The sequence below is a fragment of the Euprymna scolopes genome, chromosome 44, assembly GCF_053919585.1.
Source record: "Euprymna scolopes isolate OS-2025 chromosome 44, ASM5391958v1, whole genome shotgun sequence".
NCBI lineage: Eukaryota > Metazoa > Mollusca > Cephalopoda > Sepiida > Sepiolidae > Euprymna > Euprymna scolopes.
This window is the reverse complement of record NC_136525.1, coordinates 43061023-43082320: the sequence shown is the minus strand read 5'-3', so window position 1 is coordinate 43082320 and position 21298 is coordinate 43061023.

Sequence of the window (21298 nt, the reverse complement as noted above, 5' to 3'; positions counted from 1 at the left end):
CACACAAAATAAAAACTCTGCTAAAAACACGTAATAAGCAGTAAATGAAATTTGCGTTTTTTTTTTTCGACGAAAATTTTGGTTCTTCTTCGTTATTGTAGCGAAATTCGAAAATTGAAATATTAAATTTTAAGTAAAACCAACGATATCCACTGAATTGTCACGTGGCAGTAATGAACATATTAAAAAATTACGAAAAACGATGAGGTAAAAAATTTATTATTAATGAAAACAATTTTCGAAAACAATTAGCGAAAATTAAGTTTTGCTAAATTTGCTAAAGATTTTCAGTTTTCAGAAAATATTTACCTCTTTTTTGTTACGATTCGATTTTTTTTTTTTTTTTTTTTTTTTTTTTTACAAAAATTCAACGTTCGCTAATGTCTTTGAAACTATTTTGAAATGTTTTCTGAGTTAAAGTAAGTTATTGCTCTTGATATATAATTTGCCGTCCTAAAGTTAAAAAAGGCACCCACATTCAAACATGGCTAGCCTCATATAATAAATATGGTATTGCTGTGATTTCGTAAGTTAAAATCTGAAATATAGAAAAATGGCGTAAAAATGAAACAGTCATTGGACAAGTAGTTAAAAGTTAAGAGTAAGATACACAGAAGATAAAAACCACACTCCACTTTTGATGGCCTTGTGCCTTATTTATAAATAAAGTTTTGAAAATTTTAGTGAAGTATTCTATGACCTGCTTCGCTTGAAAAATAAATAAATAAAAAAAAATAAGTAAATAAATGAAATAAAAAATAACACTACTGAGGATGTCCCAAAACTCAAACCTCGTAATATAAAAATCTACGTAAAAAGGCAATGTGATATTATTAAAAAAAAAAAAAAAAAAAAAAACTGCAGAGAAAGCACCGTGCTGAAATGATAACGTTATTATTTAGAAATCCATTCTTAACATGAGGGAGATGTTTTGTAACTTTTCTGTACTTTCACCTAACAATTTAATAAACAAAACATATGGTAAAACATGAATTAAATTGAAAATACTATATATATATATATATATATATATTTCCTCAGTTTTTATTAATTACCATTTCCACTATATATATATATATATATATATATATATATATATATATATATATATATATATATATATATATATATATATATATATATATATGCAGTAGATTTAAATACATAATATTAACACATTACTTATATCAGTTCCAAGAATTCAAATACAAAGATTTGGCGTACGATCGTTTCAAAGAATATTTTAAAAACTTTTTCATTTCTCTCTGCGAATAAAAAAATTAGCAGATTAGCAAAGGCAGCATATCATAGATGATTGTTATTGAGCAACATTCATTTTTCGTGTGGATCTGATAATTTCTGTTGGCATTCGTTTCCCTGGTGTCTTTTTAGTTAGAATTACTTCTATAAAGACATCGGAACCTTGGCATAAAAATCAACAATGAAAAGGCCATTTCTGAAAATGCCTTTTCTCTGTTGATTGCGTTGCGGTATGTCGCATGGTGCTGTGCAATTCTAGAAGCTCACCTATTCCAGACTTTGCTTTCTTTCTTTGAAAAGGGGTTAATTTATTGCTAATCACTCGAGGTGGTGCTACCGGATATGCCGACGGGGCTGCCCAGGCATTTTTTTCAGGCCAGAGTGTTCCTCCTCGGGGTTACTGCCTTTTCAATCGCACTTAAGGAGCCTTGTCTCTCATATTTCCATCATAGGAGGGAGATAAATACTCTTGCGGGAGGGACCACGGGAAGGTCGCCAACATCCCCAAGTTAAAGTGTTTCTGTGGAATGAACTGGATTCAAACTTGACATACCCAGGTTGTCAGTCCGTGTCGTGGCACTTCTGCATTACACGGACGGCGTCATTGTTAGTTGGCCATAACCACAACCACCGAAATATAGAAGGCCTGTTTACTGAAAAAAATGCATGCAGGCAATGTAGGTAAGATTTGTCGTACTGTTATTGTTGATACTATATGACAGCACTTTTAAAAAGAGCATTAAAACATGTTAAAAAAGAAAAGGAAAGAAACCAATTTAATTAATAATGAAACTGAACTTTATTCAATATAAAATATATATTATTTATGTAAAATTGCGTAATTTTAAAGCAATACACAATCGAATACTGATAAAACTGAATTATGAATCTAGGGAACAAACAATTAAAGAAGCATAAAACACAAACAATTCTTAGCCTTCGGGATAAGATCACAGTGTAGTGCCTAAATCAAAACGCGGATTTCATGAACAAAGCTTCTTTCTTAGAACTGCACGCCTGTGGAACTCTGTTCCGTCTGCCTGCTTCCCTCCGGACTACAACTTGGATGTCTTCAAGTCTAATGTTAACAAATTCCTAATGAACCGCCCCCTTAAGTAAACACTTCATCAAATCTCCTCACTAACGTAATGTACTTGCAATAACCCTTATTCCTGAGTGGCTTCCGGGCCTTGATAAGTGGTGATCTCTGTGTAAAAAAAAAAAAAAAAGTATCTGTTCTGATGCTACAATTCACCTTTCTGTCCTCGGCTGATGGAGGAAAAATTTTTAATGACTGAGATTATTTTTATTTTTGTTCCTATCCAGAGTGCCTTTTATTGAGGAGCTGGATCTTCCCCACAAGATTATATGTTGAAATATTTAAATAACTATTACTTTAAATACAGAAATTATATTTAAAGTTTTGGTTTTCTGTTCTTCTATGTCCATTTTTTTCCCCCATGTTTTTCATCAAAATGTGTAGCGTATTTTCATCAGTTACATGGTTCGGAATCCTATATTCCGTTATAATCTTCATTTTCATATCGGTGGAGAATACATGAATACGGAAATGAAGTTCACATAACTACTAAAAGACAATCATACCATAATGTGACCATTAGTTAAAAACTAAGAAAATATAGTAAACATCTACGATATTAAATCAGGGTGGTGGATAATTTGGGAGGAGGCATCATCATCATCATCATCATCATCATCATCATCATCATCATCATCATCATCATCATCACCACCACCACCACCACCACCACCACCACCACTACTACTACTACTACTACTACTACTACTACTACTACTACTACTATCATCATCATCATCATCACCACCACCACCACCACCACCACCTCACTAGGAGTTGTCTCACAGGCCATTGTCAGTGATCGCTCACTGGCAGTAACCTGTGGTATTCGCTGGAGACTGAGTGACAACAAGTCTCCCCAGATTTCCAATGTTCTCCACCTCTTGACCACTCGCGCAGATGATTGCACGCAACAGCTGGTTGCCATTGATTTCTCGTTGGCATCAGCCATTGGTGTTTCCTGCGGTGTGGGTGATAAAATGTCTCCCCAAGGTACAAGATTTTAACTGCACACTTCCAGTGGAGGTCTGATTAGTACTATCCCACTTCGGAATTTCCATCCTCCCTGACCCTTCACAACTAGTTGGTGTGGCTCCATTCGATGTCATCTACAGTTTTTTTATTTTTTTTATTTTTGGCACTTTAACGGGTTTTAATTTAATGGCTGCTCCCTGAGGTTTTCTTTCACTTTCTTCGTATATATCTCATACACTTTTTTTTTTTTTTGTAATCGATCATGTATTTTATTTTATACTCGAGCATGTATTTTATTTTTGAATTTTTTTTTCTTTATTTATTTATTATTTGTTTTGCAGTTTACTTTTATTTCGTGCTTGTTTTTATTTTATTTTCATTTTGTTTTAATTTATTTTTATTATTATAGTATATTTTCCACACTGATATTTTTATTTTTTGGTCATTTAATTTTTCATACATATTCAAATAATGCTTTTGACATATTCAAATAATGCTTTTGACCATTTTTTTTTTTTTTTACCTCAAATAGTATCTTCAAAAAAGTTTTTGTGATTAAATAAACCAATCAAAACCTTCTGCGTATGTGATTTTTAGGGAACAAATCATTAAATTAAAATTTCTTTACGCAGGTCCACATTCCCCGTGAAGTACCTTTTATTGTTGTTGTTGTTGTTGTTGTTGTTGTTGTTGTAGTAGTAGTAGTAGTAGTAGTAATAATAATAATAATAATAATAATAATAATAATAATAATAATAATAATAATAATGGGCAATATCACTAGTAAGATAGTCTGGACCGTTTATAGGGTGGACAAAAGAAGAACTGAGACAACCCGACCAGAAAACCAGGAAACTCATGACCATGCATAATGCCCTACACCCAAAGGACGATACTGACAGACTCTACGTGAAAAGGAACGACGGCAGGAGAGGACTGGTCTGTAGAGAATACTGTGTAAAGGACACGAAAAAAGAACTAGAAAAATACATAATGCAAAACACTGAAAGGAGAGTGGTTACAAACACCTTTCTTTCTTCCCCTTAGAGCTTATCTCTACCAAACCTCAACCCCCATTTGCACTGAGGTGTTTCTACTTATCAAATTAGGAGTGATTAGTCACTCCAAGTCGAACAATGCTCGGCGGCGATCCTCACCTCAAGCTGTCAGCTAAGACGCCCGGGCCTCTTTCATATCGCCCAACAGATGGTTTAAAAACAACCTTTTCGCTGTTAGATATATAACAGCAATGAGATAAGACAATTATCATTTGTTTTTTTTTTCTTTCTGAAATCCCATAGACATTTCTGTTTAAACAACATCAAACCATCATCATCATCGTCATCATCATCGTCATCATTAGAATTCAGCCGTGCGAATTCCTCTGAATTCGTGTTGACTAGCAAGGTCACTCGGCATCGCCCGGTTCCCATCGGGTCACACATATAAACCGAGAAACTGAATCTCTAATAACTGCAGCACAAGATAACTCGATAACAACCAACCATATCAAAGCAAGGGTCGATAAAACACAAGAAAACAGCAAATGCAGACTATGTGGACAGAGAGACGAAACGATAAACCATATAGTAAGTTAATGCAGCAAACTGGCCCAAAAGAAATACAAAAACAGGCATGACCAAGTGGGGAGGGCGGTGCACTGGGAATTATGCAAACGACTGCATTTTGAGCCTACAGACAAATGGTACAAGCATAAACCCGCAACAGCACTCGAAAACGGGAACCACAAAATCCTATGGGACATGGACATACACACGGACAAACCCATCCAAGCAAGAAGACCAGATGTCGTAATAATTAACAAGAAAGAAAAAATCCTAGACTTTGCTGTCCCAGCTGACCACAGTGTGAGTATGAAGAAAAGGAGAAACGAAACAAATACACAGAGCTAGCCAGAAAGTTAAAAGAGACTTGGATGATGAAGAAAATCAAAATAGTACCGATAATAGTAAGAGCACTAGGAACAGTTCCGAAAAACTTCGAAAAAAGAATGGCAGAAATTGGAATCAGAGGAATAACTGCAAAAATACAACGCCTAACGATAATGAAAACGGCTGAACTATTAAGGAAAACCCTAGAATGTGGGGAATAACACAAGACAATATAACAAAGAAGCGTTACAGAGAATGAAGAACGCCGAAGCTGCATATCAACAAGTTCTACGGCACCATCATGCATCCCCCTCATTGTTTCATCATCGCCCCCCCCCCAATAGAAAAGTGATACCAAAGAGCCGAGAAGGGTCAAAGAGGATGGAAAGACCAAGGAGAGAGCGCTGGCTAGACATCCGTTGGACAAGCGCGAAGAGAACTGGGATCGTGGGGAGGCTTAGTGCGACTCAAATTCCAGTATAAACCAATTGCTACTACCAGCGAGAAATCAATGGTATGAGGCTGTTGCGATGACGCAAATTTATTTGCAAATGCTATCGAAGGAGGTGGAGTAAGCTGGACGTCTGGGTAGACTTGTTGTTACTCAGCTTCCAGAGAACACCACAGGTCTCCAAACCAATCGTTTGTTGACTTGTGTGAAAGCTCCATGTGAGCCGCCAATAATAATAATAATAATAATAATGATGATGATGATGATGATGATGATGATGATGATGATGATGATGATGATGACAACAACAATAATAATAATAATAATAATAATAGCTCTTGTACAGTGTACGCACCGTGCTATATTTTAGATAGGATTTTCAAGTTAAATTACATTTTTATGGTATTTTTTTTTTTATTAAATTGTTAGGTGAAAATGCAGAATAGTTAGAAAGCCTGTTAAGAATGGCTTTCTAAATAACGTTATTATTTCAGCACGGTGCGTAAAACATTTATTCATAAGATAAAACACAAGAAAATATGTTAACTAAAATTTAATATACTCTTTATTTTTAGTTCATATCAAAACTTTAAGTAAAACTGATTAGTTAATGAATTTTTAAGATGAATTTGTGTTCGTATGTCTCGGGAGAGAATAGAGAATTTCCTATTTCATTTCCCATTTCAGTCATGTAAATTATTTACAGATAAAATGTTATAAAACAAACTAACAAAAACTTTTAAGTTTTAAATATATTTCAAAGAAATATATTACGTCCACTGCTACAATATTAAATTCATCGATCGTTTTAGTTAAAAAAAATAAATAAAATGAAATATTCGATTTCTTCGATAGATATAAAAGTTCAAAAACAAGCCACTTATTACTATATTTTGTTAGATTAAAATTATCCCAATGTGCAATTATATAATTATCCAAATGGAGAATTGTTTTTTTTTTCTCTTTAGGAGAATAAAAAAAAACATATAATTATAATAAAAAAAAAACATATAATTACAACAGCCACAATATAAGGCAACGAAAAATATTTTGTATGGCCACGTGGTTGAACACCAGAAACTTTAGGCACCTTCGTGCCTTTACCTACATGTTGATCTGGTAATGACGTCACGCTGTCATGCTTACTGGCCTACTCTCTCGGTAGCCGTGCCATAACTCCAATTTCTTCTTAGTCAAATAATACTACAAATAAATAACAAACAAGATTTTTTTTTCCGAAAACAAAAATATTTGAAAACCAAAACATTTATTGTATAAAAGTGTATCAATATATAATTGTAAAAAGCATTTATTGAAAAGTTTGCGTAAAAATATATAATTTTTGATTTAAAGCAAAATTGGATTTTTCCCCGAAATATTTTTTTTAATTAAAGTAAAATTGTTACTGTAACACAATATAGCTTTAATTTTTTTGTGGCACCTGTTGAAGTGTCAACAATATATTACAGTTTTCATTTTTAAATTAAAAACAATTTGAATGGTAAGAAGAAGCACTACCTCGCGATAGTTTAGTGAAATGCACGGGAAAATGGCGCTGTCCGTGTGATGCAGAAGTACCTGTGTCGTTAACTACTTATAATAGGCTATGAATGAGGTTACAGGTCCTTAGTGACGGCACTGTTTATTTATTTATTTATTTATTTTAATCGCGAAGCATTCGTACAAAAAAAAACAAGATGGCAGCCGGCCTAGCTTCGACCGCCACGTGGTAAACCACTAAACAAATCAAAAACTATTTTAAGCTGACGCCAGTATAAGGCAGAATATGGATCGTGCTGAAATAAATAAGGTTATTATTTAGAAATCCATTATTAACATGAATAGGGAAAGGTGTTTTTGCCTCACTTTCTGTACATTCACCTAACAATTTAATAAACAAAAATACCGTAAAAATTTAATTTAACTCAAAAATGCTATCTAAAAAACTATATAAGTATCAATATGTCTTATTAAAATTATCCATACATTGATATTTCTTAGATAGCCTATCATTTAAAACGATATGTATATTATTTATCCGGTCGATAGGGAAAATAATTAAATTTTGCACGCACAAAAATATTTTATGATTCATTTCTTTCTTTCTTTTTTTTATCTTACTTTGTTAGTGGGTTTTCAACTGGTTAAATACCCAGTCCATTATTCATCCCACCCCACCACATATTTCGACCTAGTTTTTGAACCAGTTGACTTGTGTCCACGTAGCCACACTGAAGAGCCGCCATATAGCGAAACATTTTAGTCATTCAATGAAATTTAAAAATTTATGACGTGAAATGGTTAAATTTAAAATCAAAAGATTTTTATTATTATCCTCTCAAAAGCAGCTTACAAAGAATACATTTAAAATATTATAACTCCTTATCCTATAGGATTTCGTTGTCTGCTATCTCTTAAGGGGAGAAAATATTAACAAATAATTATAATGGTTTACACCTTATTTGCTAAAGTCGGTGAGACATGGAAAATCACAATTAAAAGCTTTTTTTAAGTATTTAAAATATATGTATATATATATATATATATATATATATATATATATATATATATATATATATATGTACATATATGTATATATATACATATACATATATATACATATATATACATATATATATACACACACACATATATATATACATATATATATATATATACATATATATACATATATATACATTATATATATATACATATATACATATATATATACATATATATATACATATATATATATATATATATATATATATATATATATATTTTACTTGGATTTTACTTGTACAAATGGAAATTATTTAAACTTTCTTGAAGTTTTACATTTGGATTTTATCGTCACTGGATTTTTAATCTTCCACCAGACTATCCATTCATGTGTAATCACCTTTTTCTTTACCATATTCCCTCTGCTTAACTTATTTTGTTTTCAAGTAAGATCTTTGACTTACTTGTTTCATCAAATACTTCTGCATGCAAAATCCGATCCCGCATTTTGCTTATACCTACCCTCTGATGAGAAGGAGAGTATTTCTTCGAAACTCTGCGGATTAAGGACTATCCATTTATCTAGTGTTTCCTTCTCAGATTAAATATGTTTTTAACTCATTTCAAAGTGTTTTTTAACATACTTTATTAACTGTTTACGTATATATATATATATATATATATATATATATATATATATATATATATATATATATATATATAAATTTTATTTATACAAATATTAATGGCTACATATGTGCATACATGTTTCTGTAATCACCCACGTTGGGGGATTACGTCTTCAGGCCAAGAATTACCAAGAATTACTTTCGACGGTAATTCTTAGCCTGAAGACGTAATCCCCCAACGTGGGTGATTACAGAAACATGTATGCACATATGTAGCCATTAATGTTTGTATAAATAAAATTAATATACCTGCTCTGTTCACTCATGGAGCACTATTTTGGTAGACACATGTTGTTTCATTGTACTTCTAGGAAACTAAACTCTACTGGCTATATATATATATATATATATATATATATATATATATATATATATATATATATATATATATATATATATATATATATATATATATATATTTGATCTCCGTTCAGTAAAGGAGAAAACATATACATAGGTTTGACTACCACGACATTGTCGAGGGGATTTACTATGCATCGTTCCGAAAACAGTGCTATATTTAACCACGTGACTAATCAAAATTCCTGTCCGTTTCCCAATTTAGTCAAAATTTTAGTTGGCAACGCATTTATACTTGAACAAACCAATAATAAACGAAAACTTTAAATACTAGAAGCATTATTAATAAAAACTAAAAAAAAACAAAAAACAAAAAAAATAAATATGTATCAATAAAATAAACTTCACCAATAATAGTAACATCCTGAAATGTTTGTAAAGTTATTAAAATAATTAGCCAATGAAATAAATATACATGTTATCAAAAAATAATCTATAAATAAAAATTAGGTTTTCTTATAAAAACAAAAAACAAAACAAAACAAAACAAACAAAAAATACTTGATTAAATTACGTGATTTTGAAATAGTTCATCTCTGTTTCGTGACTGGTACGTACATTATATGGACATTTCTGTATTTTCTTTACTTTTAATTGCTGCCATAAGTGCCAATCTCAATAAACACCCACTTTCGTAATTGTAAATTTTCCAGCGGTAAGTTAGCCTATGAAAGTGTTAAGTCTGCGATATGTAAAACTTCGTATCCCTAGGAATGTTGATTTTTTTTTTTTTATATATAAGACAGCCAAAGATTATTTAGCACATACATGATGATTGCAACGTCTTGTCAGACGAGTGCCACTCCCTCAGACATTTAAAATCCATGAGCCCAAATACCTGAGGGAGTATCTATACAAAGATGATGTTACAGAGTCTTAGCTTTGTACGACAGCTAAGTCTCTCTCTCGGTTCAAAATGTTGAGATCCAGCAACAAGCAAGAGCAAGATAGCCAGCAACAAATTAAACTGCAGACCAGCTTAATGCGGGTACTGGTATTCCGCTTTATGGTTTTTTAAATCAGAGATTTGCTTCTCCTAGAAAGGTTGCCTTCACCACGCCTTACGGGAGCCCTCTCCACCCCAATACACACACACACACACACACACACACACACACACACACACACACACACACACACACACACACACACACGATGCTAGTTCGCCGTTGACCCAGAAAAAGAGTTCATTCGCCCTTACATACATACATACATACATACATACATACATACATACTAAATATACTAATTGCATCGTTTTTACAGACGTTAGCCATCCCAATGCTCCCCAACAACCTCATCATAGTTATAAGGTCAATCCTCAGACACCTAAACCCCGTCCGTGAGCCCGAAGATGACTTTTCAGGCCTGCATTAGACTTACACAGTCTGCCACACATATGACAGACAAAGTTGTGCGTTAAAACTTGTTTCACTTCAGGCTCCGTTTTTTTTTTTTTTTTTTTTTTCACTTTGCTCGTGGCATGTGTTTTTTTTATGGATAATGTAAGCTGCTTTTGAGAGGAGCACGTGATTACAAGCCTCACATTTCCAGCTCTTCAGTTCAATGGGCAACACATACATACATACATACATACATACATACATATAAAACGGTCCTTAATTATTAGGTTTGAAACACATACATACATACATACATACACCCATATAAAACGGTCCATAATTATCAGATTTGAAACATACACACACATACATACATACATACATACATACATACATACATACATACATACATACATGTTAGTATAAAAACACGATATATGAAGGAAATTATTTATTTATTTATTTATTTATTTATGCAAACATATCTTGATAAAAAACAAGTCTACTTTCTCTGGTATCGAATATCGTGTTTCTTTATAGAATGATATAAAATTCACATTCTTGTAACATGACACCCATGCTATAAATATCATATTTTTTACCGGCTTCCGGCGAACACACGGACAAAGTTCAGATTTTGCTTTACCACTGACTATGCATAATTATGTGTGTCTGTGTGTTCGATGTAACATTTTCTTCATTCATTGTTATTTGCTTCTTATCCATGGCTGACTGTGTACACAGCGAAAACGTTACGCCGACAGTGACTCGTTATCCAATCATGTTAACATATGAAATTTAGTGTCGTACTCTGAAAGTTAGTCAAAGTAAAATATCGTTTAAGTTGGCAATGCCCAGAAAAGTAGGAAACGGAAAATGGGGATTGAGCAGAGAAGCCAACAAACAAAAAACATGTCAAAAAATTCAAATATATAATAAATAAACGTTACCAAAGGCAAGATAAGTTACTCTTCTATATACCCGGATAAGTTTTTTTTTTTTTTTTTTTTTTTGGTTGAACATATTTTAAAGCATCTATTTAATGCGAAACACAAACAGTGCCGAATTTGTAAGTTAGAACGACGACAAGATGGCCGGCACCAGACGTTCATCAGCGAAGTCTTGATAATCGCTTAAATCATGAAAATAAAACAAAATACTGACAGAAATTTGCTCAATAAATGTTACGGTAACAATTATTGGGTGGATTTCTATCAGTATTTTGTTTATTTGTCGAGTTTTGAGCTATTAACAAGATGGCATTGTTGTCGGCCAAGTTGTTGTCGCTTTAACTTACCAACTCGACACTACTTGTTTTTCGAACCGAATATTTCGTTAAAACACACAAAACTTATCCAGATAGGTGGAAGAGTAACTTATCTTGCCTTTGGTAACATTTATTTGTTATATATTATTATTTTTCTTTGTTTTTTTGTTTTTTTGTTTTTTTACCCCTTTTCTTTTGTTGGCTTCTCTTGCTAAATACTCCGGAAAATTATAGCGTATCTTTTAAAACAATACATTTATTATTTATACGGTTTGCAAGGTAGGGAAATTATTCAATTCAATTAAATTTATTTGGAAAAAAAACAAAATTAACAATTTATTTGGAAAAAAAGCAAACGATTTTTAATAATTTATTTGGAAAAAAAAAACAAACAAAAAACAAAAACAATTTCTTTGAAAAAAATAAAAAATAAAAATAAAAACAAGGAAAGGCTGGTAGAAATTTACACAGGAGGGGACACGTCCAAAGTCACCTTGAATTGTTGCCTCGTTAATGCATTTATTATCTGACGTGGAAGTCTATTCCAACGTCCAGGGATTCTGATTGAAAAAGCGTCCCTCTTTCGGTTCAATCAAAATTGGCAGTGAAATAGTTTCTTGTAGTGTCCGTCCGCGTAGATCTCTTTCTTATGGAAGAATGAATAATAGATCCAGAGGTATAGAAAGAGGCTACATCGGTATTTGACAGAAGATGGATACATGTAGCAAGTCTGTGTGTACGAAAAAGGGCCAACTTTGAATACGTGTTCCCCGCCTAGGTGTGAAGAAACGCGCAGCTCCGTCAAGTCTAACCTAATCTTTATCCTCTTGGCTAGTCGAGTGAGTCTCCATTCCTTCCCGACTAGGAAGCCTTTAAGATCCCAACCCCCTCCTAACTGCAATTTTTCTTTTCATCCCTCCCTCTAAATTTCACCCATCTTGAAGTGAAAGAAATCACTTACTAACACCTTCACCCCCAATTTTTCTTTTCTCCATTTCGTCCCATCTAGAGGGCATCCGCAGTTAGAGACTGAACCGCAGGAACTCAGGTTCCTTTACAAACCGAAGTGAAATGGGCTGTCTATAAACTAGACGGGGTTGGGAGTGTCCTACTAACCACTTTTGTGTGTTTTCTTCCCCCGCCCTCGACACAAATGAATTATTTGTATCATTATTGCTATCTTTTTTGTTTTTACACGTCAATAAAAAATGTTTTTAAAAAAACACCCGTTAGCTGAAACCACTGTCAATAATTTTCCCTATTCTTTATCTGTGCCTAAATAAAATAAAATGTAAATGAACAAAGCTTCTTTCTTAGAAGTGCACGCCTGTGGAACTCTTCCGTTTGCCTGTTTCCCACCTGACTACAACTTGGATGTCTTCAAGTCCAACATAAACAAATTCCTGATAAACCGCTCCTTAAGTAAGACACTTTATCAAATCTCCATTATTAACGATTACTACGATATTATCCCATTGACTACTGTACACGCAATAACCCTTATCCCCGAGTGGCTTCCGGGCCTTGATAAGTGGTGACTCTCATGTAAAAAAAAAAAAAAAAATTGGGTTTTAAGTCGAACGTCCCCCAGTATGAAAGGATGAATGCGGTATTATTGTGGAAGAAGATACTAGCTAAGAGAAACTTTTGTTTAGTGCTGGAGTGACAAGGACGACCAACGACCCCCATTACCCACCCCCGGTTTGTAGTTAACCTTGTGCCTAAGTTTTTTGTTCATGCTAAACTTACATTATATTTTTAGCCTGAATAAAGGATTGAATCTCAAAATACCTATTGATGAAATTGCAAGTCAAAAATGGGATCACCACGTAATCGTCAGAGTTCAAGGGAGGAAAAGCTTTTTGAGCCAGCTTTCATAAGGCAGAGATCCCGCACCATTTGAGTAGCCAGTACTTTGAACTGTCTCCAGATACTGGCGGTATTTAATTATATCCTACTGCATGAACTTTGACACCAGGGTCGAAAAGGGGAGGGGTGAGAAGTCAGCGCGCCCTAGAAGGAGCACTGATTTACAAAAAGTGCCTGGGCAGCAACGTCGGCATTCCTCGTTAATGGCGCCTTATACGATTACTAATAAACTTACCCTTTCTCACAGAGAGAGGGCAAGGCCCAGGAGGGTAGAGTTTCTAGAACTGCACAGGAACATCATTATGCTGCAATCAACAGGGACCAGACCATGATAGGAATGGTCTAATCTCTGTTGATTTTGGGGGCCAGAGAATAAAAATCCAGAGTGTCCAGATGCTGGATATCACATATTAGATACTAGCGGAGGTACCCGGCGTTGCCCGGGTGTGTTGCGGTGGTGTAGTAAGGGTGGGAATAAAAAGCAGCCCGAGGGGAGAGAGAGAAACAACAGGGTGTAGAGAGGTGCTCGTCTGAGCTCCAATCTCTGGTCCCCCTCCCTCGCCAATCTTTTACGAAAAACACCCGTCTAGCTGAAACCACTGTCAAAAAATTTCCCCACTCTTTATCTGTGCCTAAATCAAAACGTAGATTCCATGAACAAAGCTCCTTTCTTAGAACTGCACGCCTATGGAACTTTGTTCCGTCTGCCTGTTTCCCATCTGACTACAACCTGGGTGTCTTCAAGTCCAACGTAAACAAATTCCTGATGAACCGCCCCCTTAAGTGGACACTTTATTAAATCTCAACACTAACGTACTGTACATGCAATAACCCTTATCCCTGAGTGGCTTCTGGGCCTTGATAAGTGGTGACCACCTTGTAAGAAAAAAATAAAAAAAGGTGTTAAAAAATAAGTGTTAGTAGGCTGGAACTTGTAACGCGAAGGAGGAAAAGAAGGTGAGGTTTAAAAAAAAAGTAGTAGTAGGCAGGGTTGTACTCATAACGCAAAGGAGGGAAAGAAAGTGAAAGAACGTAACGTCTTAGTTGATGTCGCCATCGCACAAGTGGAAGTTGCATGCGTCGAACTTAAGCATAAATGCTTTGCCGTTTTTTCGGGCAGTTTCGCTTTATACGAAAAAAAACAAAAAACAAAAAAAAAAAAACAAACACACGAGATGACGCCAGTGTGGGAATTTTGTTTAACTTGATTAAAAAAAAAAAAAAAGCTAGAGACAGTGTCCGTTTGTGAATCTGAGATATTATGATCTGGAAAGTTTGCGAAAACTTCTTGCAGAATCTAGCCGACGTGAGACCCCGATGCGAAAAGCCTTTTGTGGACATACATGAACGCTCGCGCCAATTTTGCCTTTTATATATATACTAGCGGGGGGGGGGGTACCCGGCGTTGCCCGGGTGTTTGGAGGTGTGTTTGTTTTTGGGTAAATGAAAACAAAAATCGTTGGCCGGGTGTCCCGGATGTTTGTTTAAAAAAAAAAAAAACGAAGCCTTGACGCGCAGTTGGAAAATAATAAAGTGTGAAAAAAAAAAATGTGCGACGTTTAATGGCAAGTGCGCGTTTATGACGAGTTAATGACATCAACTTTGAGTGCGGGACAGTGTTTTATTTACCGCGAGTCTGTTCACTTCTTTTTTTATACGCACATGTGGCGATCGAAAATTGTTGAATATTTATCTTTTCAACCTCGGCCAAATTAAATAGACAGGCGACTCCAGTTGTTAACTTGTAGATATTATCATTTAGGCACGATATAAAAAGTTTTAAGAAGTTGTGAGGCGACCGATCGGTTCTCGGAAAAAAGCCTTTCTTGGACATACACGAAAACACACACACACACACACACACACACACACACACACACACACACACACACACACACACACACACACACACACACACACACAAACGTTTTCGCTTTTAAATTTATAGATATATTAGCAGGGGGTACCCGGCATTGCTCGGGTGTTTGGAGGTGTGTGTGTTGGTGTGGGGGGATTAGATCAAAACAACCCTGTTTGAAAAAAAATAAGTTGGCCGGATGTTTAGAGGTGTAAAAGAAAAAAAAGTTTTAGTAGGAAGGTAGGCTTGACCCCCGAAGCCTTGACACGAAGATGGAAATAAAAGGGAAAAAAACCCTGAGACATAACCATCTCGGCCACGAGGGGATAGCAAGTCATAAGTGTCTTAAGTTAACGTTAATAAAGTGGAATTGACAGGTGCAAGAAAGTTAAACCGCGTGATGTTTAACCTAGTTTTGCGCTGCAAGCCAGTTTCTGTTTCCCCGCGCCTCATCATTCGCTTTTTTTATACTGAAAAGCGTAACGAAGACAAAAATAGCGTGTAAAAGTCGGGCAAATAAAAGATAGCCGCGACCCCCGTTCTTAAGTCGTAGATATTATGATTTAGATAGCATATAAAAAGTTTTAAGAAGGAGTGAGCCGACCTAGAAGCCCGGCGAAAAAAGCCTTTGGCGGACATACACAAAAATGCACACACACACACACACACACATTTTCGCTTTTATATATATATATATATATATAGAAGAAGAAGAAGAAGAAGAAGAAGAAGAAGAAGAAGAGACATGGACATCATACTTAAACACTGATGTGACACGAGTAGCATAAAGAATGAGAAATATTTCAGGAATGAATTTGCAGAAAGAACGGTGTATGAGAAATCAAATGCAGGTTTGTTTTACAATACACAGAGGTACAAAAAATGGTAAAAAAAAAACAAAAACAAATAAATGTTACCAAAGGCAAGATAAGTTACTCTTCTACATAGCCATATAAGTTTATAGTGTTTTTACTCACTTTTAAAATGTTTATTCAGTTCGAAAAACATATAGTGTCGAACGTTAGACGAGAACAAGAAAAAATAGTAACAATATATCTCTTACATCTTTGTAGTCTCGATAATGACTTAAAAATAATAAATAAGCAAAATAGTGATAGAAACCCATTCAATATATGTCACGGTAACATCTATTGGGTGGGTTTCTACCTGTATTTTGTATAATTTTTTTATTTTTAAGTCATTGTTGAGAAATTCATTGACACATATCTGCTTTTAACGCACGTCCATGACAGTAGGTTGCTTTTTTTTAAGTTCTACCCCCATCAATATCTGCAACAAAGAAATGGAATTTTCAGGTCATGAACGCTTAAGTTCAGTCATCTTAACAAAGCAATTGTCAATTTCCTCTGATCCATTCGAGCGGAATAAAAAATAGGAGGCATTACTTTTGGAGCGTCCCTCGTATATTATGACCTTACGCTAGTAAGTAAAGGTTATTTTTACTAGTATGAATTTCAGATAAGGATTACATTAAGTACATGTCAGAGCAACGTGAGGGAAACCGGAAATAAATCTAGAGCACCTAGCATGCTTGATGCAAGGCTTCAAAGATCAGCTCCCTAGACAAAACGCGCTAGAATTGCTCTCTCTCTCTCTCTCTCTCTCTCTCTCTCTCTCTCTCTCTCTGTCTTTGGCGAAATGGTCATTACTGACCAGCCATGGCACTCTTCACGAATCGTCGCCATTAATTCCGATTCTGCGCCATATTCAGCCATGCGATGTCCTTCACGTTGACATTCTTGTTTTTTGTCTTCCACGTCCTCTTTTTCGAGGGGTTTCACCAAAGAGTATATCTTTTGTTAGGTCGTTTGTTATGGCCACAAAAAAATCGCAATTTCCTGTCCTCGATGTTGTCCAGCAGTCTTCAGCATGGTTCAATCTTCTCCAGAATCCATTTATATGTACGTTTGTCCACCAAGCTTACACAAAGAAGTCTACGGTAGCATCACAATTCAAAAGCAGCAATTTTCTTCTTGTTTATTTTCTTCAAGACACTAGGAATGCAGTCGATTGTTAATTCTTTTAGAAATAACTAAATATTATTTATGTCAGACAAAGAGCGATTGTTCATTCTTTTAGAAATAACTGGATATTGACTATGTAAGTTAAAAGAATGGACAATGCGAGTTTATAGATAATGATTAAAATAGGTTAGATATTGAAAAATTAAAATTGGGAATTCTTTGTTTGCCAAAAGTTTGTTTGGACAGACATATGTAAAATCCACGTGAAATTTAGTCACGTTGGTCAACAGCATACTTCTGATGTCATGAACAAAGGAGATTCTCAATATATTGAGATGGGGTTCGAAGTTAGGCAGATAATCAGAGAATCATACTCACCCCCAGAAAGAGAAAGTCACACACACAGCCAGAGAGAGAGAGAGAGAGAGAGAGAGAGAGAGAGATGGGGGGTCAGACTGGGAGCTGACGCCCTTAGAGGCGAAGGGTAGAAGAGAGACCATGTAGTCGAAAAGGTTTGAAATCTTGACATCATCAATCGGCCGGCTGATGAATAAAGAAATCATCTAATATTTTGTAACTGGTTGTTTTCGTGTCGTCATTACAAATGAAAGGTAAACGTGTTTTGATTATCATCTACTTCAACGAACTTTGTATAACCTCTTTCCAAGTAATGTGTCCCCACCATCATCAATAATGTATCTCCCCTCCTCTATGTAAACAAGAACTGTACAAATGTCTCAGCTCCGTAATAATAATATGAAGTCCCCAAGAATCGTCACAGTCGTTGTCATGTGTGTAATCTATATATGTACTAGCTACACAACAAGTCTGCATTTTTTTTTTCAAATTAGAAGATAATAAATTTGATTTATATTTATCATTTCTTCAAAAGAAAAAAAGTGCGTAGGAGAAACCTGTAGTATTATTCCACCAGAATCCTTAATTTTATTTGGTGTTTACAGTAGAGCTCTGAAGGCCTCCTGTGATTTATCTTTTTCATTCCTCATGTATAAAAAAGAATTTCTTTCTGGAGGTGGGGTGAGAAACTTCACATTATTTAACATCAATTTAGCTTATTATCACCCGGGTAATGCCGGGTCGCCTTACTAAGTCTATTACTTAAAGGGCAGTTGTCTGTATATATGTGGGTTTGTATGTCTAGCTAAAAGTAAAAAACTGTAAAACAAAGGCCAAAAAAGTTGGTATATTCTTCACCAGCGTTGCTATCAGCCAATAATATTACGTAGAACTGTCTTCCGTGTTCCTGGTTTCCAATATGGTTGTCTTTAAGTCATGTAAACATGTTCTTGATGAGCCGTTCCACTTAAGTTAACAAATTAACGAATTTCCATTACCAACGATTACTATATTATCCAATTGAAAAATTGAGAAAAAGATGATAATAAATAAATAAAAATTAATAAATTTGGTTTTTATTTATCATTTCTTCAAAAGAAAAAAGTGCGTGGGAGAAACTTGTAGTATTATTCCGAAAAACTATAAAACAAAGGCCAAAAAAGTTGGTATATTCTTCACTAGTGTTGCTATCAATCATTAATATCGCGCGGAACTGGGTTAGTAATAGTAATCTATATAAATGTCATTATCACCATTGGTATGAGCCCCCATTATATGTGTCCCCAATATGTTCTTTTACCAATTTTTGATTCCTGCTGAGTGATGTTGGAGTTCTTCTCGCAATACTTGTGCAGCATATAGATAAAAAAACGTGGGGTGACAATATGCATCCTTGCCTAACACCCTGGCCAATTTAAATAAAAGTCTGTCATTCCGTGAGTTGTTCTTATTATTGCTTTCTGGAAGATATATAGATTTCTCATGAGATCAATTATGTTTTTTTTTTGTTTTTTTTTTACACAGTGATCACCACTTATCAAGGCCCGGAAGCCACTCAGGGATAAGGGTTATTGCAAGTACATTACGTTAGTGAGGAGATTTGCTGAAATGTTTACTTAAGGGGGCGGTTCAGTAGGAATTTGTTAACATTGGACTTGAAGACATCCAAGTTGTAGTCCGGAGGGAAGCAGGCAGACGGAACAGAGTTCCACAGACGTGCAGTTCTAAGAAAGAAGCTTTGTTCATGGAATCTGCGTTTTGATTTAGGCACAGATATAGAGTGGGGGAAATTTTTGACAGTGGATTCAGCTAGACGGGTGTTTTTCGTGAAAGATTGGCGAGGGGGGACCAGAGATTGGAGTTCAGACAAGCATCTGCCATGGAAATAACGATAAAACAAGGACAGGCTCGCAACGTCTCTTCTGTGGGAGAGAGGTTGCAGGGTAGAGAAAAGGGCATCCCCCACTAAACCACGAAGTCTATTTTGTACTCTGTCAAGGCAGGATAGGCTGTCTTTAGCAGCTCCTGCCCAGATATGGCAACAGTATTCCATCCTTGGACGTACTTGGCTTTTATATAGATAGAGAATTGCATCCGTAGTGAGATATCTTCTGGAGCGGTAGAAGGATCCCACCATCTTTCCAGCGACCTTGGCAACAGACTTGATGTACGTGTTCCATTTCAGATCAGGAGTAAAGGTCAAACCCAGAAGCTTGTCAAAACACGGGGCCTCACCCAGACGAGAGCCATCCATCACAATTGATGCCAGATGGGGATCAGAGCGTTGATGATGTAAGGATAGCAGTTTGGTTTTGGATGCATTAAAGGTAACCAGCCACATCTTCCCCCACTGAACCACGCGCTCGAGATCAGAGGAGAGAGAATCAGAGAGAACTTTGTCATTTAGAGCCTTTGATGTGTTGCCGTAGATGGTCGTGTCATCAGCATAGATGTCAACGAATGATTTAAATATGTGTTTAGGGAGGTCATTGATGTAGATCAGGAAGAGAGTTGGGCCCAGGATTGACCCCTGAGGGACTCCAGCATTTATATTGCAGGCCTCCGATTTTTGTCCATCTACCACTACTCTTATGAGCCTATCGGAGAGAAATGATTTAATGATTGAGAAAACATTTCCAGTTATACCGTAGCTGGAAATCTTGTGAAGTAGACCCTTATGCCATACCTTGTCGAAGGCCTTTGATACGTCGAGAGCAATTGCCCTAGAAAGGAAGCCTTTGTCAAGAGATTCACTAATCCTGTGGGATATAACCGTCAGCACATCTGCGGTAGATCTTGCAGAGCGGAAACCATATTGTGTGTCACTAAGAAGGTTATTCCTGCTGAGGTGGTTGACTATTTCTCTATTTAATATGGATTCCAGCAACTTACTCATAACACACAGGAGACTTATTGGTCTGTATTGAGAGGGAGATGACTTATCACCTGAATTCTTAAATACAGGGCAAACTGATGAGGTCTTCCAGGGAGTCGGAAAGCACTTCTCCTTAAGGCAGCGCTTAAATAGTTTCGTAAGTATGGGAGCAAGTTCTGGTTGAAGCTTTTTTAACACTATAATTGGGATGCCATCAGGGCCAGTTGCTTTACTGGAATCTAGGTTCTTTATTAGCTTGGCGACCTCATGCACGGATATTTGTATGTTACCTAGCTTGTTCTGTGTTATAGGAGGAAATATGGGGAGTTGATGGCCTTCGTCGCATAGGGTAGAATTAGCTGCAAAGTTCTTTGCAAATAGTTTGGCCTTGTCTGACGCTGACGAGATGACCTCTGGTCCATTGATAATGGTTGGGATAGAGCGCACACTTTTGTTCAGGATCCTATTTGTTATTTGCCAAAACTGGTGGGATCCAAGCCGCTGATCAGCTAC